The 21,159-nt window shown below is 43.5% G+C and overlaps 1 protein-coding gene across 4 annotated transcripts in view; it reads right to left on the bottom strand.

Annotated features, from left to right (window-relative positions):
* LOC140693124 (uncharacterized) overlaps window positions 1-21,159 on the bottom strand; it is an 843,637-nt gene that overhangs the window by 313,439 nt on the left and 509,039 nt on the right. For all 4 annotated transcript variants that reach the window (XR_012068810.1, XR_012068803.1, XR_012068808.1 and 1 more), the window contains one exon: window positions 7,048-7,279. The gene's annotated coding sequence lies outside the window, so the exon portion shown is untranslated. Of the gene's footprint in view, window positions 7,280-21,159 lie in introns of those variants that run through there.

The raw sequence follows: 21,159 nt of genomic DNA, 5'->3' as shown, positions 1-21,159 counted from the left end.
AGAGACGTTCGTTCATCCAGCACAAAGGGAACGGGTTGCAGGAGAAACCCTTACTCTGGTTTCTCAGTCTGTTTCCTAGTGCCGGTTTGAAGTGCCTGCCGTTTTCACTGTAAAACCGAGTTGGAGCTTGTACCTCCCCATATATATGTATGGAGTGGAGTTGGCAACTGAAAAGAAACTTTGTGTTCCCTTCAAGCTAGGTGAAGGACGGCTTTCACACACACTTATCTCTCAGAACTGAGCATGTGGAGAGACGTTCGTTCATCCAGCACAAATTGAACAGGTTGCAGGAGAAACCCTTACTATGGTTTCTCAGTCGGTTTCCTAGTGCCGGTTTGAAGTGCCTGCCGTTTTCACTGTAAAACCGAGTTGGAGCTTGTACCTCCCCATATATATGTATGGAGTGGAGTTGGCAAGTGAAAAGAAACTTTGTGTTCCCTTCAAGCTAGGTGAAGGACGGCTTTCACACACACTTATCTCTCAGAACTGAGCATGTGGAGAGACGTTCGTTCATCCAGCACAAAGGGAACGGGTTGCAGGAGAAACCCTTACTCTGCTTTCTCAGTCTGTTTCCTAGTGCCGGTTTGAAGTGCCTGCCGTTTTCACTGTAAAACCGAGTTGGAGCTTGTACCTCCCAATATATATGTATGGAGTGGAGTTGGCAACTGAAAAGAAACTTTGTGTTCCCTTCAAGCTAGGTGAAGGACGGGTTTCACACACACTTATCTCTCAGAACTGAGCATGTGGAGAGACGTCCGTTCATCCAGCACAAAGGGAACAGTTTGCAGGAGAAACCCTTACTATGGTTTCTCAGTCGGTTTCCTAGTGCCGGTTTGAAGTGCCTGCCGTTTTCACTGTAAAACCGAGTTGGAGCTTGTACCTCCCCATATATATGTATGGAGTGGAGTTTGCAACTGAAAAGAAACTTTGTGTTCCCTTCAAGCTAGGTGAAGGACGGCTTTCACACACACTTATCTCTCAGAACTGAGCATGTGGAGAGACGTTCGTTCATCCAGCACAAAGGGAACGTGTTGCAGGAGAAACCCTTACTCTGGATTCTCAGTCGGTTTCCTAGTGCCGGTTTGAAGTGCCTGCCGTTCTCACTGTAAAACCGAGTTGGAGCTTGTACCTCCCCATATATATGTATGGAGTGGTGTTGGCAACTGAAAAGAAACTTTGTGTTCCCTTCAAGCTAGGTGAAGGACGGCTTTCACACACACTTATCTCTCAGAACTGAGCATGTGGAGAGACGTTCGTTCATCCAGCACAAAGGGAACGGGTTGCAGGAGAAACCCTTACTCTGGTTTCTCAGTCGGTTTCCTAGTGCCGGTTTGAAGTGCCTGCCGTTTTCACTGTAAAACCGAGTTGGAGCTTGTACCTCCCCATATATATGTATGGAGTGGAGTTGGCAACTGAAAAGAAACTTTGTGTTCCCTTCAAGCTAGGTGAAGGACGGCTTTCACACACACTTATCTCTCAGAACTGAGCATGTGGAGAGACGTTCGTTCATCCAGCACAAAGGGAACGGGTTGCAGGAGAAACCCTTACTCTGGTTTCTCAGTCTGTTTCCTAGTGCCGGTTTGAAGTGCCTGCCGTTTTCACTGTAAAACCGAGTTGCAGCTTGTACCTCCCCATATATATGTATGGAGTGGAGTTGGCAGCTGAAAAGAAACTTTGTGTTCCCTTCAAGCTAGGTGAAGGACGGCTTTCACACACACTTATCTCTCAGAACTGAGCATGTGGAGAGACGTTCGTTCATCCAGCACAAAGGGAACGGGTTGCAGGAGAAACCCTTACTCTGGTTTCTCAGTCTGTTTCCTAGTGCCGGTTTGAAGTGCCTGCCGTTTTCACTGTAAAACCGAGTTGGAGCTTGTACCTCCCCATATATATGTATGGAGTGGAGTTGGCAACTGAAAAGAAACTTTGTGTTCCCTTCAAGCTAGGTGAAGGACGGCTTTCACACACACTTTTCTCTCAGAACTGAGCATGTGGAGAGACGTTCGTTCATCCAGCACAAAGGGAACGGGTTGCAGGAGAAACCCTTACTCTGGTTTCTCAGTCTGTTTCCTAGTGCCGGTTTGAAGTGCCTGCCGTTTTCACTGTAAAACCGAGTTGGAGCTTGTACCTCCCCATATATATGTATGGAGTGGAGTTGGCAACTGAAAAGAAACTTTGTGTTCCCTTCAAGCTAGGTGAAGGACGGCTTTCACACACACTTATCTCTCAGAACTGAGCATGTGGAGAGACGTTCGTTCATCCAGCACAAAGGGAACGGGTTGCAGGAGAAACCTTTACACTGGTTTCTCAGTCGGTTTCCTAGTGCCGGTTTGAAGTGCCTGCCTTTTCCACTGTAAAACCGAGTTGGAGCTTGTACCTCCCCATATATATGTATGGAGTGGAGTTGGCAACTGAAAAGAAACTTTGTGTTCCCTTCAAGCTAGGTGAAGGACGGCTTTCACACACACTTATCTCTCAGAACTGAGCATGTGGAGAGACATTCGTTCATCCAGCACAAAGGGAACGGGTTGCAGGAGAAACCCTTACTCTGGATTCTCAGTCTGTTTCCTAGTGCCGGTTTGAAGTGCCTGCCGTTTTCACTGTAAAACCGAGTTGGAGCTTGTACCTCCCCATATATATGTATGGAGTGGAGTTGGCAACTGAAAAGAAACTTTGTGTTCCCTTCAAGCTAGGTGAAGGACGGCTTTCACACACAGTTATCTCTCCGAACTGAGCATGTGGAGAGACGTTCGTTCATCCAGCACAAAGGGAACGGGTTGCAGGAGAAACCCTTACTCTGGTTTCTCAGTCGGTTTCCTAGTGCCGGTTTGAAGTGCCTGCCGTTTTCACTGTAAAACCGAGTTGGAGCTTGTACCTCCCCATATATATGTATGGAGTGGAGTTGGCAACTGAAAAGAAACTTTGTGTTCCCTTCAAGCTAGGTGAAGGACGGCTTTCACACACAGTTATCTCTCCGAACTGAGCATGTGGAGAGACGTTCGTTCATCCAGCACAAAGGGAACGGGTTGCAGGAGAAACCCTTACTCTGGTTTCTCAGTCTGTTTCCTAGTGCCGGTTTGAAGTGCCTGCCGTTTTCACTGTAAAACCGAGTTGGAGCTTGTACCTCCCCATATATATGTATGGAGTGGAGTTGGCAAGTGAAAAGAAACTTTGTGTTCCCTTCAAGCTAGGTGAAGGACGGCTTTCACACACACTTATCTCTCAGAACTGAGCATGTGGAGAGACGTTCGTTCATCCAGCACAAAGGGAACGGGTTGCAGGAGAAACCCTTACTCTGGATTCTCAGTCTGTTTCCTAGTGCCGGTTTGAAGTGCCTGCCGTTTTCACTGTAAAACCGAGCTGGAGCTTGTACCTCCCCATATATATGTATGGAGTGGAGTTGGCAACTGAAAAGAAACTGTGTTCCCTTCAAGCTAGGTGAAGGACGGCTTTCACACACACTTATCTCTCAGAACTGAGCATGTGGAGAGACGTACGTTCATCCAGCACAAAGGGAACAGTTTGCAGGAGAAACCCTTACTATGGTTTCTCAGTCGGTTTCCTAGTGCCGGTTTGAAGTGCCTGCCGTTTTCACTGTAAAACCGAGTTGGAGCTTGTACCTCCCCATATATATGTATGGAGTGGAGTTGGCAACTGAAAAGAAACTTTGTGTTCCCTTCAAGCTAGGTGAAGGACGGCTTTCACACACACTTATCTCTCAGAACTGAGCATGTGGAGAGACGTTCGTTCATCCAGCACAAAGGGAACGGGTTGCAGGAGAAACCTTTACTCTGGTTTCTCAGTCTGTTTCCTAGTGCCGGTTTGAAGTGCCTGCCGTTTTCACTGTAAAACCGATTTGGAGCTTGTACCTCCCCATATATATGTATGGAGTGGAGTTGGCAACTGAAAAGAAACTTTGTGTTCCCTTCAAGCTAGGTGAAGGACGGCTTTCACACACACTTATCTCTCAGAACTGAGCATGTGGAGAGACGTTCGTTCATCCAGCACAAAGGGAATGGGTTGCAGGAGAAACCCTTACTCTGGTTTCTCAGTCGGTTTCCTAGTGCCGGTTTGAAGTGCCTGCCGTTTTCACTGTAAAACCGAGTTGGAGCTTGTACCTCCCCATATATATGTATGGAGTGGAGTTGGCAACTGAAAAGAAACTTTGTGTTCCCTTCAAGCTAGGTGAAGGACGGCTTTCACACACACTTATCTCTCAGAACTGAGCATGTGGAGAGACATTCGTTCATCCAGCACAAAGGGAACGGGTTGCAGGAGAAACCCTTACTCTGGTTTCTCAGTCTGTTTCCTAGTGCCGGTTTGAAGTGCCTGCCGTTTTCACTGTAAAACCGAGTTGGAGCTTGTACCTCCCCATATATATGTATGGAGTGGAGTTTGCAACTGAAAAGAAACTTTGTGTTCCCTTCAAGCTAGGTGAAGGACGGCTTTCACACACACTTATCTCTCAGAACTGAGCATGTGGAGAGACGTTCGTTCATCCAGCACAAAGGGAACGGGTTGCAGGAGAAACCCTTACTCTGGATTCTCAGTCTGTTTCCTAGGGGCAAATAGCACCTTGTGAATTTTTTTTAATAAATAAATTATGATCCACTTCCTACCACCGGCAATTATGATAAGACTGAGTATAAGTTCTTACAACAAATAGTGTAGAAATCATAATTTCTACTTGATTCAAACCACTTCTTCTATTAAATTTGAATCTTTTTTCTTCAGACGGATTTGTGCCATTTGACCTAGTGATAAAATTTTCAACTTGCTTTTATTAAAATTGTTCACCATAGTGAGAGTTTATTATATCAACTATTCCTTTATGGGAAACCCTTGTGCCTTGTCACTCTGTTTCATAATATTTCCTGTGGAAAATTCAATCCTTCATTCAGGAAAAGTCTGAGCAATATTTCTCATGGAAATCCGTCCTAAACTGCAACCCAAGAAAATGAAATTGACACTGAGCAGCCCGTGAAGCCGGCAGACACATGCAGTGCACTGTTGTGTTCCCGCCTCGTATTTCTGTAACCAGCAGGGAAATTTGTATCTCAAGAAATAGACATAAACAATTTTCAGGACCTGAGCACACAGTTTCCCTTTCAGGGTTTAGTGGGCTTCCATTTAATTCTATGAGAAATGTTTAAAACAACAGGACAACAGCTGAGATAGGGTTTAAAATAACTTTTATTTCAGTGAAAATAAAGCCAACTGACTGTTATCATTTTTACTTTATTTGATCTCACTCTCTTACTTTACCTTCCCAACCTCCTCCACAAAATGATGGTGAACATCCCCTCCTGGGTCATAAATCTAAGTAGAAATTACCAATCACTTTGAGGTGTGCTTTGTTGTTTTATTTTTCAAAACAACCAAGTTTCATTCATATGATTTAATAATTAAGATCAGAAACAAAGTCTACTCAATAAATGATAGACAACACATGTCGTCATAGCTGCTCATCAGGTTTGGCCCCACGTTACACACTTTTACATGGACATGTGCCATGTGCTGTCATGGGAAACGGTGAGTGGGGACAGGGCCTCTGCTCTCACAGGGCACACAGCCTGGTGGGGCAGGCGGTGTTCAATCATTGCCCTTTTGTCTTTAATATACTTACAAATTATGGGAAATGCTATTTAAAAAGAACAAAATGAGTCACTGAAAGTGAAAAATACAAGGACAGTATTTAGGCTGAGGGAAGACAGGGAATCTCTTTGAAGAGCTGACACTCCACTGAGACCCAAAGGACAACTCTGGCACTGAAGGTGAAGGGCAGGGACACACTGATAAAGGGCTGAAATCCAGAATATACCAAAATTTCTTTACACTCAACAAGAAGGATGAATAACCTGATTAAAAAATGAGCAAAATGCCTGAACACACACCTCATCAAAGAAGAAATCTGGATGCCAAAGAAGCCTTTGGAAAGATGCTCCACAGCACCTGTCATCAAGGGGATGCAGACTGAAACAGCGAGATACCACTGCACACCTGTCAGAACTGCCAAAATGCAGAACACTGACAGCACCGAATGCTGGTGAGGATGTGGAGCACCAGAAATTATAATGCATTGTTGGTGGGAATGAAAAATGGCCCAGGTACTTTGGAAGACGGTCTGGCAATTTTTTACAGAGCTAGACGTAATTCTAACATATGATCCGGCAACTGTGCTCCTTGGTGTTTACTCGATGAAATGGAAACTTATGTTCACACACAAATCTGCATACAGATGTTAATAGCAGCTTTATTCATACTCAACAGGATTCAGAAGCAACTAAGCTCTTCTTCAGTAGGTGAATGGATAAATAAACTGTGGTCCGGCCAGAAAATGGACTATTATTTGGTGCTAAAATGAAATGAGTTATCAAGGAATGAAAAGACATGGAGGAACCTTAAATGCATATTACCAAGTGAAAGAAGCCAATCTGGGAAGTTTCAGCAACTGTCTGATTCCAACTGTATGGTGTTCTGGGAAAGGGAAAAACACAGAGACTGAAAGATCAGTGGCTGCCAGAGGCTAGAGGGGAAAGAGCAATGAATGAGGTGCAGCACGGAGCATTTTAAGGTCACTAAGACACACGACTCTGTATGATGCTGTGATGGTGGATACATGTCATTGTACATCTGTCCAAACCCACAGAGTGCACAACACAATGTGTAAATCCTAGTGTCAACTATGGGCTATGGGTGATGATGACATGTCAGTGTAGGTTCACCCATTGTCACAAATGTACACTCTGGTGCAGGTGTCAATATTGAGGAGGCTGTGGGGGCAAACTGCAGTTCATACACCCAATCCAGCCCCAGCCACCGCTGTTAATAAAGCTCTATGGGTGTGTGGACTATCTGGCTGTTCTGGCATCTAAACAGTAGAGCTGAGCAGCTGCACCAGAGATCAGGAGGTTTTCAGACCCTGAAATATTTACCCCCAAGCCCTTGAAAGGAAAAGTCTGCTGAGCCCTGTTCTAAATGAATCAAGATTCACCCTGATGAGGCAGGACAGCAGGGCCCAAACCAGGCATGGTTAATGGGGCTGAAGCAATGTTTTAGTTCCAACACATTTGCTGAAGTCCTGCAAGTCCAGTGACAGACTGTAGCCAGGAAGCGTCTGCAGGAGGAGTCGGGAGCAGGCCTTCCCGCCAGGCTCCGGGATGCCGGGGGCCGCGTGCCGCACGGGGGCCACCCGCTTGAAGAAGGTGGACTTGCAGTGGAAGCCGATCAACTCGTAGAGCTCGGAGAGGATGCTGCACGGCTGAATTTTCTCCTCGGAACGCTGAAGCACAGGGAGAAAAGCAACAAGCATCTGAATGAAACACGTAAGTGAAAAAAGACCCATAAAAATGGTTTTCCCTTAAAACAGAGACCCGATGACACAGGAAGGAAGAGGAAGGCTGACTTAGTGCACTGATGGGACCGGATGCAGAAACGCAGGGAAGCAGCACTGTGCAGACACTCCAGACCCCCTCTGGGCCCCACCTCTCCGCATTCCACCTGTCCCTTTACTAGAAAAGCCCGTATTCCCTGAAATAGAGGAATCTGCTACCTAAACATGGGACACAGAGAAGGGAAAGAGGAAAAGGAAGGGAAAGTAAAGGAACAACAGTTCATCTAGACCCTAGGGTCTGGGCGGGACTTTCACCAAACACACAACTTCTCAAAGCACAGAGCGCACAGGGAGAGGCTGACAGAGTGATTGCGACTTCTGCTCCTAAAGCACCCAGCTACCTGTCAGCACACGCTGCGCCCATTACTGAATCATTACAATCATCTCAGAAACAACTACTACCCCGGCTCACAGGCAAGGAAATCTGAAACTCGGGGAGGAATTATTATCATCCTGGAAAAAGTCCCACAGCCCAGTAGTCTCAGAGCCTCCGGCAGACCCTGGGCTAAAATGCTCCTCATCACCACGGGCCCTGAGACTCAGGCTGAGGCCACGTCAGGTCTGCACGGGCCCAGAGCACAGTCTGTGGGACAGGGAATGCTCCCACTCGAAGTGCCAGGTCAAGGCCCTCAGGAACTTGTGTAATGAAACCAAATCCCCAAACTCATTTCCAACCCACTGCCCTGTCCGGGAGGACTGCTCGGCACAACTGCGCTGTCACCTGTGCACAGGCTGAGCAAGGGGCCCAGACAGTGATGTGACATCCCAGTGGAAGTGGCTCGGAGACCACTTCATCACAGGACAGATTCTCCCGGCTTCCAACGTTAACTCTCCATTCCATTTCCAACTGGAAAGTAAGTTTAGACTTGTTTTCCTCTCTTAGAAACAAAGAGAGCGGTAACATCAGAGGGAAACTCAAGACTGAGGAAGAGTCTCCTGGTCATTTGCAAGGATAGGCCGGGGAGGGAACAGAGACAGGGATCAGAAAGACCCGTGTTCCAGTCCAAAGTCTGCACGTCACTCGCTTTGACAGTTTCCTTTTTAATACAGGTGATAAAATCTAATTATGATTTTTGGGAAAACTAAATGAAATAACGTATTCCACTAGCATAGGTGTAAAATCCTCCATGAGTGTTCCAGAAATGGACGTGATCGTGGTTAGTTACTGTCTGCCAATTCTTGTGTTCTCAGCTCACATCACCCAACCAGAGATGTGCGAGAGATTGCCTCACCAGCCAGCAGCCTTCTCCAACTTGGAAACTTACAGTGTCCGAAGAGCAGGCAGTGTTGGATGCTTTGCGGCACTCTGGAGGTAGCACTCCAGTGATGACTTTAAAAAGCTGGGGAGAATTTAGGGGACCATACAGTTCAAATACAGAGTACTCATTCCATGTCTACAAATATTCATCTCTAGCCATGATGAGTAAGAGAGGAAATACATATTCAAACATACATCATTTTCCCACATAAGTGCATCAAAACAATTTGGAAAGAGTGTAACTTTCTTCTCTAGATCACACAGCGGGGATTACAAGGTTTGTACTGACAGCCCTACTTGTAAATCATCTGCAAACGTAACTGGGTCCACTACCAGTCATCATAATTTGAAGGGAATGTTAGAAAAGAAAAAAGCCAAGCTAATACTCTCCAATCTTTTGTTTGGTTACGATGTCACAGAGGAGATGGACAGCTCAATAAGGAACCACTCTGCCGTGATCACGGAGCCGGGGAGCGGGATGTGCGGCAAGATGTATGACGCAGCCGCAACTGTGCCCATGATTCTAGGCAGGTACCCAAAGTCACCTTGACAAGGTGTGAAACGTTTATGCCCACGTCCTCATAACCTGACATGTATTAAGGAGAAATGGAAACTTATAAACGGCCAATACCCTTGGTGGATACACCGTCCAAAGAGCAAAGTCACAGTTTGACAACTGGCCATCCCGGTACCTTGGGATTCATTCTTGAAGAACCTTAAAAACCACTCCTCTTTCCTCAAGAAGTGCTGCCTACTAGTCCTATCTTTGGCTCATGGATACCACATGTTGAAGTGAACTTCAATGTCTGCACAGATTTGACTGTCTTTCTCCAGGTTCACTTGTCCATTCTGAAGAGGCCTGAGCTAAGTCCAAATTCCTTAAGATTAATTCCCTCCAGTGACAACTCAACGAGCCTGTAATTACAAGCCAACTGAACAGGACTGTCCTCAGCGAAAAATGTCACCAACCCTTCACTGCTTTCTTAAACTCCTCTCCTGGTTAATTGCAACATACTAACACCACCCTCCACCAAGTTCCCCAACTATGTCAAATAGAAAGTAAGGTCCATAAAAGAGGAGACAACTCCATAGTCACCTTTGAATTCCTAGCATAAAGTAATGTCAATAAATAGAACTATGATTATGGCTTCTTTCCTTTAAAACCTTTCTGGTTATTTAAATGAGACCATGGAAGGGAGGTGTTTGAGTCCAGTATCTTGATCCAGAAGACTCTGGAGGCCTTTTTCAGAATGGCTGTCCACTGATTCATTCAAAACACACCTTCTCTTTCCGGGAGGAGCTGTGATTTTCTGCCATGGGTTTGTGGTCACTCTCATGCCAGAACAGCTTTAAACTAAATCCTTACTTTGGATATGTTATTTTTCCCGCTTCCAAAAAATTTTACTTTCCTTACTTCCTTGCCTTGAGGAATGCTTTTATTCTTTTCTTTCTAATTCAACCTTTTATAAAGCAGGATTCTCAGGATGTGTTTGGCCTTATATAAGAACAGCCATCCAACTCCCAGTGTGAGAGGCCACAGGCTCACCTCCTGCCCTCCTGCCAGGGCAACTGAAACTCAGTTCAGGAGCCAACTGGCACCCCAGGGCTTCTAAGGCTCACGTATCTCCCAGAATCCCTGCTTTCTGGTTTGTCTTGGCTTCTGAGAATTTCCCCTCACTTTCTTGACAATTAGCTGTGCAGCTTGAAAGATGAGGAAGGAAGGTTTTATTTCTTAATCAGAATTTAAAGGAACTTATGTAATGAAGCTTTTCACGAGTTTCTAGAACCCTCCATTGCTGAGAAAGAAAACACACAAGATATTTTCTAAATTTAGCTATCATGTGCATTTTTTCTTTGCTTTTGTTTTGTTAACTGCTAATAGACATTTTTTAATTAAAAAATAAAATAAGGTCCCAAATAAGATAGAAAATTGAAGGGGCAAACAAAATTAAAGAGCAAAGACAGAAAAATGATAAGTACTCTACAAAGTTAATAGAATAAATACACTATGGATCAGACCAGCAATTCTCAGTAACAGCTAATTGAAACCTGACCATGAGGTAAAACGTCTCTCCTGTCAGGAGATGACCAACAGAAAATAGAATTAAATCAACAACCTAAAATTCTAAGTCTGGCGAGGTATAGAAGTCTACCAGCTAAGTTTGTCTTCTTCTGGAAAAGAGGGAGACTCACCAGCTCTTTTCTGTGGAGCCTGAGCCCAGGGGAGGACAGTGAAGTGTGTTCTGTAAGTACCCAATTAGCAAAGTGAGTGATGAATAAAGAGATGTGAGCTTTGATGAGAGATGATACTACTATTCACTTGTCCTGTAAAGTATGTCTTCGCGTTCAGAGATCAATATCTCAGCAGGAAAATGCACAGCCCGGGACCAGACCACTTCTGTGATTGTGACACTGCACTTAGATGTCTCAAGGGCACCTCCAACTCCACCTGCAAAGAGCTAACTTCACGGTGTTCCTCCCATAGCCATCCTGCCCAGGGCCCTTGGTCGGGGGCAAGGTCTCCCTGCCTCTCCCAGCTCAGGCCAATCACTCACAGATGTGACAAGACCCCTCCTTCAGGGGCAAATTTCCTCAGTCAACGAGATCCACCACCCACACCTGTCCTACCAGGTACTCACTGGCACTCCCTCAGCACTGACTCTGTGCTGGGGACCATGCTGCACACTGTGCACACGTTATCTCACTGGATCTACACAGCAGTCCTGGGAGTTCGGTACATCACTGCTTCTATTGATTAGATAAATTGTTTCACTTCCTTGGGTGTGTCATCCAAAGTGACACGGCTACTGAGCCACAAACCTGGGACTGAAAATCACTTGAAAATTGAACACTGCTACACCTCGCAGCCACCCTACTCTGACTCATCACATCACCTCCTGCCGAGCCTTCTAAATGTTTCTAAGCATTCTACAAGACAAAAGTGATCTACGAGAGCATCGCACTAGCCTACTTAAAATCTGTCAATGACGGTCCACTGCTCTTAGGAGAAAGCCCCACCGGGCCTGAGCACAGCCCAACGGCCCGGCATCCGCTTTCCCTGCGCGGCCGCGCCGCCTCACCCACCACGCAGCTCTACATGTGCAGCATCCAGGACAGGGATGCTGACTCCGTACAACCCGGGGCTCGTCTCACTCAAACAATGATCACCCTCTTCAGTGGTTACCTTCTTCAATACTGAATCTCAGAAAAATATTTTCTCTGGATGAATCAATATCTTTTTCCTTACAACTTCCCATCATTGATAATGAGCTCCCCCCAAAAGAGAGAAGACCTAATCCTCAGTCTCCTTATCTGTAAAGTGCAAATAACAGGGAAATATGAGAGGTTTTATTAGAAGTAATATTCATGTGAGGCTGAGGGACAATTCCCAACATACAGTAAGTACTCAATATGTGCTTACTTAATATTAATAAGAATAGATTACATTCCAGCAACCTTAAATCAATGCTTTATGGCTTTGTCTAAAAGACTACCGACAAACTGTTGGACGAACTGTTTTGAGCAGATCAGCACAAGTGTACTGGGCGAGGTAAGCGCTGACTCCAGTTACAGCTGCAACCAACCAGCACTACGGGGCGGGAGCAGTTTGCTCAAACTCTTACATGTTGCTTGAGCATTTAGTTGTAGTTATTGAATAAAGACAGGTATTATTTACTCAAAGCTCCTGAAACATAAATCTTCAAAGATTGATGCAAATTATGTTTCAAGTACAACACTCTCACTAGAAATTACTTGAAAATTATAGTCTTAGCTCCTCCGCACATCAAAACAGCATTTTCCTAATGTATCTGACTATGTACTCTGAAAGGATTGTTTAAAAGAAATTAAGATGAAGCCATCCTGAATAAGATCTCAGTATCATCTACACAAACCCCACCCAAAGGTCTCATTTCTCACTTCCACATAGGTGTTCAGATGGCTTAAGCTGGGTCTTGGTTTCTTATGACACGGGGGTGGGAAGAATTGTGGATAGATCAATGTAGCAAATATAAACCTAGTGTATTTGCTATGTAGGAATCCTAGAAATAAATAAATTGATATATATAGTCCCACCCTTATGAAGCTAAGCCGTTCCATTTACAACTGCATAAAAAATAAAATGAGAGATACATTTAACAAAAGTTTACAAGATTTGTACATTGAATATTTTGAAGTATCACCAAAAAAATTTTAAAATATCTTCATATATGGAAGGCATCCCATGATCATGCAATGGTAGAAAATATTGTTAAAAATGTTAAGACTTCCCAAAGTAATCTACATATTTAATGGAATCCCTATCAAAATTCCAGCTGACTTCTTTGCAAAAATTGAAAAACTGATCCCAAAATTCATATTGAAAGCAAGGGACCCAGGTCAGCCAAAACAATCTTGAAAAAGAAGAGCAAATTTGGAGGACTCACTCAAAGGTTACAGCAAATCTATAGCACTCAAGTCATTATGCTTCTGTCATAAGTTTGGATGCAGAAATCTATGAGACACAATAAAAAATCCTGGGGGGAAACTTACATTTACAGTCAGTTTTCCAGAAATGTGCCAACAACACTCCATTGAAAGTATAGTCTATCCAACAAATGGAGCAGAGACACCTGGGTATCTGAAGGCAAAAGAATGAATCTGGAATCTGGACCCCGTATTTTATATAACAAATATTAATTCAAAATGGATCACAGACAGAAACGTAAAAACTAAATATATGAACTTTCTTAAAGAAGACATAGTATGAATCTTTGTGGTCATAGGATAGGCTATGGCTTCCTAGATACAATACCAAGAGCACAAGTGATAAAACAAAATAGATAAAATGGACTTCATCAAATTAAAATCATTTGTTACAAAGGACAACATCAAGAGTGTGAAATGAAAGGGGAAAGGGGTAGCTCAAATGATAGAGTGCGTGCTAAGGAAGAAAAACAAAATGAATAAATCTAATTACCTCCCCTATAAAGAAATTGTTTTAATGTTTAAAAAAATTAAAGTGAAATGACAATCTGCAGAATAGGAGAAAAATCTTGCAAAGCATATATCTAATAAGAGACTAGTATCCAGGATATAAAACAAATGCTTACAACTGAACAATACAAAGAAAATCGACCCAATTTTTTAATTTGCCAAGGATTTAAATAGATACACAATTGGCCAATAAGCATCTGAAAAGATGGTCAGCATCACTAGCGAAATCAAAATCAAAATGAGATCTCATTTTAAACTCACTAGGATGGTTATAATCAAAACATGGACAATAACAAGTGTCAATCAGGAGGCAGAGAAATGGATACCCTCAATATGCAGCCGTTGGAAAGGGGCAATGGTGCAGCTTCTTTGGAAGAGCCCGATGTTTCCTCAAAAGGTTAGAGTTATGTGGCTGAGCAATTCCACTCCTACATGTAGAGTCATCCTTCAGTGTCCTCGGGGGGTTGGTTTCAGGAACCCCCACCCTGGATACCATAATCCAAGGATGATCAAGTCCCTTTGCAATCAGCCATCTGGATCCATGAAGTGGAAACTACAGATATGGTGGGCCAACTGTACAGCCAACAGAATGGAAATGTATTCTCACAAAAACTTGCACATCAATATTCATAGCAGTATCATTCAGAGTAGCTAAAAGTCACTAAAAATATCCATCCATCAATGAATGGATAAACAAAATTACCAAGAATAGTCCCACAAACTTTTGGTAATTGAATCTTTGACAAAGGAGGTGAGAACATACAATTGAGCAAAGACAGCCTCTTCAGCAAATGGTGCAGGGAAAACTGCACAGCTGCATGTAAATCAATGAAGTTAGACTACCCCCTCACAACATACAAAAAAATGAATTCAAAATGGCTTAAAGACTAAAAATTGTAGACAAGACACTATAAACCTCTTAGAAGAAGACATAGGCAAAACATCTGACATATATCTCAACAATATTTTCCAAGAGCAGTCTACTATAGCAATAGAAATACAAGCAAAAATATACAAGTGGGTTCTAATTAAACTTACAAGCTTTTGCACAGAAAAGAAAACAAAAATTAAAGCAAAAAGACAACCTATGGAGTGGGAGAAAATAGTTGCATTAAATGAAAGTGACAAGGGCTTAATTCCCAGAATATGTAAACAGCTTTTACACTTGATAAAAAAGAAAAACAAACAATTCAATCCAAAAATGGGCAGAAGACCTAAAGAAACATTTCTCCAATGAAGACATACAAATGGCCAATAGGCACATGAAAAAATGCTCAATATCATTATCAGAGAAATGCAAATCAAAACTGCAAACAAGTATCACCTTTCACCAGTCAGAATAGCCATCATTCAGAAGTTCATAGACACTAAATGCTGGAGAGGCTGTGGAGAATTGGGAACACTCCTACACTGTGGTGGGAATGCAGTTTGGTGGAGCCATTGTGGAAAACTGTATAGAGGTTCCTCAAAAGACAAAACCTTGGGGGCCCAGATGACACAGCAATCCCACTCCAGGGCATATATCCGAAAGGAAACGTAATTCAAAAAGACAGTTTCACCCCAATGTTCACAGCAGCATTATTTACAATATCAAGACATGGAAACAACCTAAATGTCCACTGACAGACGACTGGATAAAGAGGTTGTAGTATATATGTCCAATAGACTACTATTCAGCAATAAAATAATAATAAAATAATGCCATTTGCAGCAATATGAATGGACCAGGAGAATGACATTCTAAGTGAAATAAGCCAGAAAGAGAAAGAAAAATACCATATGAGATCGCTCACATGTGGAATCTAAAACAAAAAAAAAAACAAAAACAAAGGAACAAAAAGATAAACTTATCTACAGAACAGAAACAGACACAGAGACATAGAAACCAAACTATGGTTACCAGAGGGGAGAGGGTGTGGAATGAATAAATTGGGAGTTCAAGATTTGCAGATGCTGAGTATGTATACAATAAACAGCAAGTATATACTGTATAGCACAGGAGAATATATTTAATAACTTATAGTAACTTATGTTTAAAAAGAATATGAAAATGAATGCAGGTATGTTCCTATTTAACTGAAGTTTTGTGCTGTACACAAGAAACTGATGCAACACTATAAACTGACTAGACTTCAATGAAAATATTTTTAAATAGACCAAAAACGAAAAAAAAGGAAAAGGATATTATCAAACAAAAAGAATAATGTACTGATTCAGGCTACAATATGAATGAACTTTGAAAATTTATGCTAAAATAAGCCCGTCACAAAAGGGCAAATAGTGCCCTTTAAGGTGAACTGTATCTAAGCATTTATTGTACTACTCCTGTAAATTTTCCGGAGTTTTGAAGTCTATCAATACCAAAATAAAATGTATTATTCATTAAAAACTTAAAACCCTTCCTCACAGGAGGGCTTTAATTATTAAATGCAGAAAAGCATGTAAAACTCTTGGAACAACAATTTTCACGTCCACACACAGTCACTGCTGTCACTGCCACTCAGAGTGTGGTGCCAGCGCTGATGAGATCTGCCTCCACTCGCTCCCCTGCAGAAAGGAGTGAAGGCCTGAGCTCTGACAGGCAGGGTGAGCGTGAACCTGAGTCATACACAGCCACGTTCCAGACTCTGCGTTACCCAACTTTCTTATACAAACTGCAACATGTAATGTAAACACTCTAGAGGGATGTATCTTACAACACAGGGAATACAGACAATGTTTTACAGTAACTATAAATGGAGCACCTATTGTACACCTGAAACATATATTTTAAATCAGCTATGTCTTTATAAAAAATTAAAAAATAATTTAAAAATGTTATCCCTTTAATATTCAATTTGGTTTTTAATTAACTACTAAACAGCTTAGAATATATAAAAGCATTTAAGTGTGATGTTTGTTTACATATTTATTTACTTCAGCCTCCTGCTAAAAGAGAAATTAAACAATTTTTTAAACACAGCTTAACAACCATAACAACAAAAAGGCAAAACTGAGAGTGAAGAGAAAATGGAGATTCAATACTTAAATGAAACCAGGGGGAGGTAAACTCATAAAAATGGATTCCATGAAGTCAGGGCAAGTGTTAAAGGCTGACTAGAAATTCAGCTGTAAGATTCTTGGCAGCTAAAGCAAAAAGAAAAAGATGATGGGGCAGGTGGTAGAGCGTGTGCTTAGTGTGAACAGGGTCCTGGGTTCAAGCCCCAGGGCCTCCACTAACAGATAAATATACCTAATTACCTACCCCCCAAAAGAGTCCCAAAGAAAAGAAAAAGAGAAATTTCTTTCCAAAAAAATCCTGATATTAAATTTGGATTAAATACTTTAAAAATAAAAGGAAAATAGAAAAGATGAGTGACACTGTGAACAAAAACCCCAGCTGGGCTAACAAGCTAAGTCACAAATCTAAGTGTGATAAGTGTCGGTTTACTGATCTAAGTTTTGCTGGGCTAACTCGTAAATCTGAAGTTCAGTGTCAGTTTACTGGGCTAACAAGCTAACTCGTAAATCCAAGGTCAACAATTGTCAGTAACGTGATCTGTTCCAAATTGATAAGCTTCAGTGTACTGATTCCTTGCTTTTTGTTGTTCGAGCCTTATTGGCTAAAAGCCCCATACTTGTAATTAACCCTATAAAACCTCATGTGCACGTCTTGGATGTGCTCAGGGCTTGGGAACAGAAGCCCCTCTGAGCCCGCTGGCATAATAAATCTCAGTACTCCCACCCTCTGAGTGCTGCTTATTTCTTGGCTGGCCTGTTGTTTCCGTAACAACACAAGCGATAATGCCCGTGAGATAAATCTGCAATGGCTGCTGGCAGGTCCCCATGTCTCATGTGGGAAAATCTGAAACATATTTCTCACCACTCAGAGTCATCCTCAGCCCACCCCACATCTCCCGCTGTTAAATGCAGGAACACACGCAGGGCCCGGCCTTTGCTCTCTCTGTGTCATCACAGTGAGACAGGATGGAAGGGGGCAGAGCAAGCCATTCAAGAAAGACCACAGCAATTAACATCAAAATGGTGGAGAATTCAACCCCCAATAGGTCTTGAGGCTCAGGATGAAGAGATTTAACTTCTAGTAGATCCTGAGCTTCATTATACACCCATTGTAATAGTAACATGGTGAATAACACGGCCCCAGGCACCATGGCCGTCACAAGGCTAGCCACAAAAGGTCAAAGGGTGGAAAATGGCCAACTCCCTGGAATCCCAGCCCCTTGCCCTAAGGCTGGTCCTTCTACTTATTAGCATATGAAACCACGAAGCCCAAGAAAAGGAGCAACACAGAGCCACATCCCAGGAACCCCTCTCTCTACCTCTTCGGAGAAGGCCCACACTATTTCTGTGGAGTGTGTGCCTACTTTTAATCTGAGCATCAAACCCCCATACTTCGTGACGTTTCTCATGCCTGTCAATGTATCTCTCTGAATAAATCTACCTTTACTCAACACTGGCTTGTTCTTGAATTCTTTACTGCATGAAGCCAAGGAACAAAATCTGGTGGGGCACATCCCAGGGGCTCAACGGAAGCCTGGGACACAGCCCTTCTCATGCCCCACACATTTTTTCTTGTATCAACAGGACTGGGATGTGAAGTGAGGTCTGAGGCCCCAGCTAAGGGACAGAAGCAGCCTCCAGGTCTCCAATTGGTGGGCAGCCTCTCCCCCATCAGGGGCCATGGGGTCTGCCTGGTTCTGTGTGTTTTTTTGTTGTGCTGACTCCCCAGTCAGAGAGATTTCTCCTTAGGCCTGGCTCCACAAAACCCTTCTCTCCAAAATACAAGCACATCATGTCACAATCCTCTTGTTCAACCATGAATTGTTCAGCCAACTTTTTCCTTCCCCAGTTAAGTACCTAAATGTCCTCCCTGCCATCCCACCACTTCTTTCTTTTTGAGAACTCTGCACTCCCCACACACCATCCTGAACGCAGGTGCCTTGCTGGCTGGGACCGAGATGTTTCAGTCTCAAACATCCTGAGTCCTTTCTCTTTCCACTTGCTAACTTAAAAAGGCCTTCCTGTGTCTCCCACCGCTCTGATTCTGAACGTCAAAAAATGCTCAGGTTACATTCACTCTGTGAATACCTCCCAGGTTTTGGCTAGGTTTCCTTCCCAAGATCTTCATTAAGGAGCTGCATCAAGAAGTTTAAAGGGGCTATTCTTACATTTGAGTGGAGGAGCCTGCAAGAAATTTAAATGGCTTTGAATAGAGAGTTAACCAGGGACAGAGAGGTCGCAGGTCTTAGTCAACAGTGTCATGAGGCAAAATGTTCTTCAAAGGCTCAGAGTGGCTTCTGAACACGGAGTCGGCAGGGAGGAGGTGACAGGCAGTGAGTGGGGTGAGAGACACAGGGTACGGTCCCCCAGCAGGGGAAGAATTGGTTATTTTCTAGTTTTCCAATTTCTTACTACCTTTTTCTCTTATTGCCACATACCATTTCCTACGAATTAAGCATATCCATGTCAGTCATTTGGGCCACTTGGGAGAAGCTGCACGATGCCATTCACAGGGCTGGGACATGACAGCCACACCAGTCTAGGTTGAAAGACCAGTGGGGGTATTTCCATGGTAATCACGGGCATGCAGCAAACTCCCCAGCTTCAATGACCTCCTCTCAAAGTTGGCGCCCATAAAACTACCAAGCAAAATGCGTGATGATTCTGGCCAACATCTGTTTATTAGTTAAGTGCCTGTGACACCTGCCACTTAATAGGGAATGAGTACGATCAACGAGGCCCTGTCTACCTGGCCACACGCGCCCTGCCTTCCTGCCTTGGTGCAGCAGCACAGCTTGTTTAGCTGAGATGAGCGCCCCCAGAGCAGCCCCGATGGGAAAGCTCCCAGCTCTGCACAGCCAGACGTGTTCCTTTCCTTCTCAGAGCTGATCACAATTTGCTGTCGTCTGTTTTTATGTTTATCCCTTTTGTAACTGCCTCTCCTCCGGAGATTTTGCTCAAGCAGCACAGGACCAGGTGTGTCTTGTGGCCTGCCGGATATTCTGGGCTGGGAAACAGCCGAGCCCACATCTGGCTCTGGTGCTGAACGGAGAGAGCAGAAGGCCCAGGAGCCCATGCTGAACCGAGGCCCCTGCACACAAAATTATGGTCTGACTTTGGGCAAATTACACAGTCTTTTTTACCCTGAGATTCCTCATCTGTCCATAAAAATAACTGCCCATGGCACACAGAGTTACAAGTATTAAAGGAAATCACCAAATTCACAAAGTAGCCAAGGGGCTACCAGTGCATCCTAAACAGACACATGCTGCCTTTAAGGCTCTGACACACACCAAGCGTGGTGGTCGAACAAAGTGTACACTGCTAAGTGTCAGTGTGTTAAGTGCTTCATGTGTGCTATAATAATCTTCAGAACTTACAACAAGCCCAGGAAGTAACGAATATTATCATGCCCTTTTCACAGACTCACCATCAGTTTAAGAGAGGTTACATTCAAGTCCAAGGCGCTATGGTGAGTAAATGGCGATTTCAACCTGAATATGGGCCCAGGCCTGGGCTCCATCTCTGTCCCATCCACCTGACCACTGCCTATGAATTCCACCTGTCCAATACCCAAGTTGAAGCCAGCCAGCTCTTAAATGCAATGTGTGTCACCGTTTGTCAATGTTGGTTCATTACCATAAACAGTTCTCAGAAAGCACTTCAGAAAGGAAAGTTGGACTCACATACCTTCCCACAAAGAAGAAGAATTCTGCCTTGCCTTCTCCTGTAACGTGCAGAAACCCTTCCCATTCACCACCGAATCCTTTTGTATGCTTCCTCCGTGTTCATGTTTACACATGGCTTATTAAAGTAGAAGTTACCTGCAGTAATTCCATCTCGGTTCCATTCCAAGCTTCCAGATTATCCATAATCAGGGTAATACCATAATTTTCTGTGAATGAAAACACTACAAATTGAATGAAAATATTGCAACCATGTCACTAAACAAAGAATGCTGAAAACAAGTCATCAGCGGCTGCCGCCACCCCCCAGTGAAGACAGGCCTGCAGCCATTCACAACGGTGCCCTCTGAGCAGACTCAGAATAAGAAAGGACAGATTACTGGCCCTAGATAGCTAGGTGCTTGTCTAAAGTATATATTCAGTCAGCCCAAATGTTGGCTTCCTCCCATATATTGAAAAGCATTAAATTCATGAACTTGAGATACCTGGCTTTCTTTAGATAACAAGCAATGTTTTATTGTTCTGACTACCTGGTCTTTGTTGTAAAGCTCCTATATAATCCTAGCTTCTCCCCTACTCTTGCGAGCAGTCCCTCAGAGTGTTCTGAGAGGCGGTCATCCTGGCTCGAGTCCTTCTGACAAATAAAACATAACTCTTAATATTCAGGCTGCACGTTTATTTCAATCAAGTACCAGAATACACACAACTCATCAATTGTGTAATGGGACACACTGGATCAGGAACCAAAAGAGTGTAGTAGTCCCTAAGAACTACGGCTCCCTCTTTCTTCCTGTCATTATACAATCCCACCAGAACTCATTACTTTACTGTCTGCTCCTCTGGCAACCAAA

This window comes from Vicugna pacos, unplaced genomic scaffold (assembly GCF_048564905.1).
Source record: "Vicugna pacos unplaced genomic scaffold, VicPac4 scaffold_19, whole genome shotgun sequence".
Lineage (NCBI taxonomy): Eukaryota > Metazoa > Chordata > Mammalia > Artiodactyla > Camelidae > Vicugna > Vicugna pacos.
The sequence above is the reverse complement of the archived record's forward strand: the minus strand, read 5'-3'. Positions and strand labels throughout refer to the sequence as shown.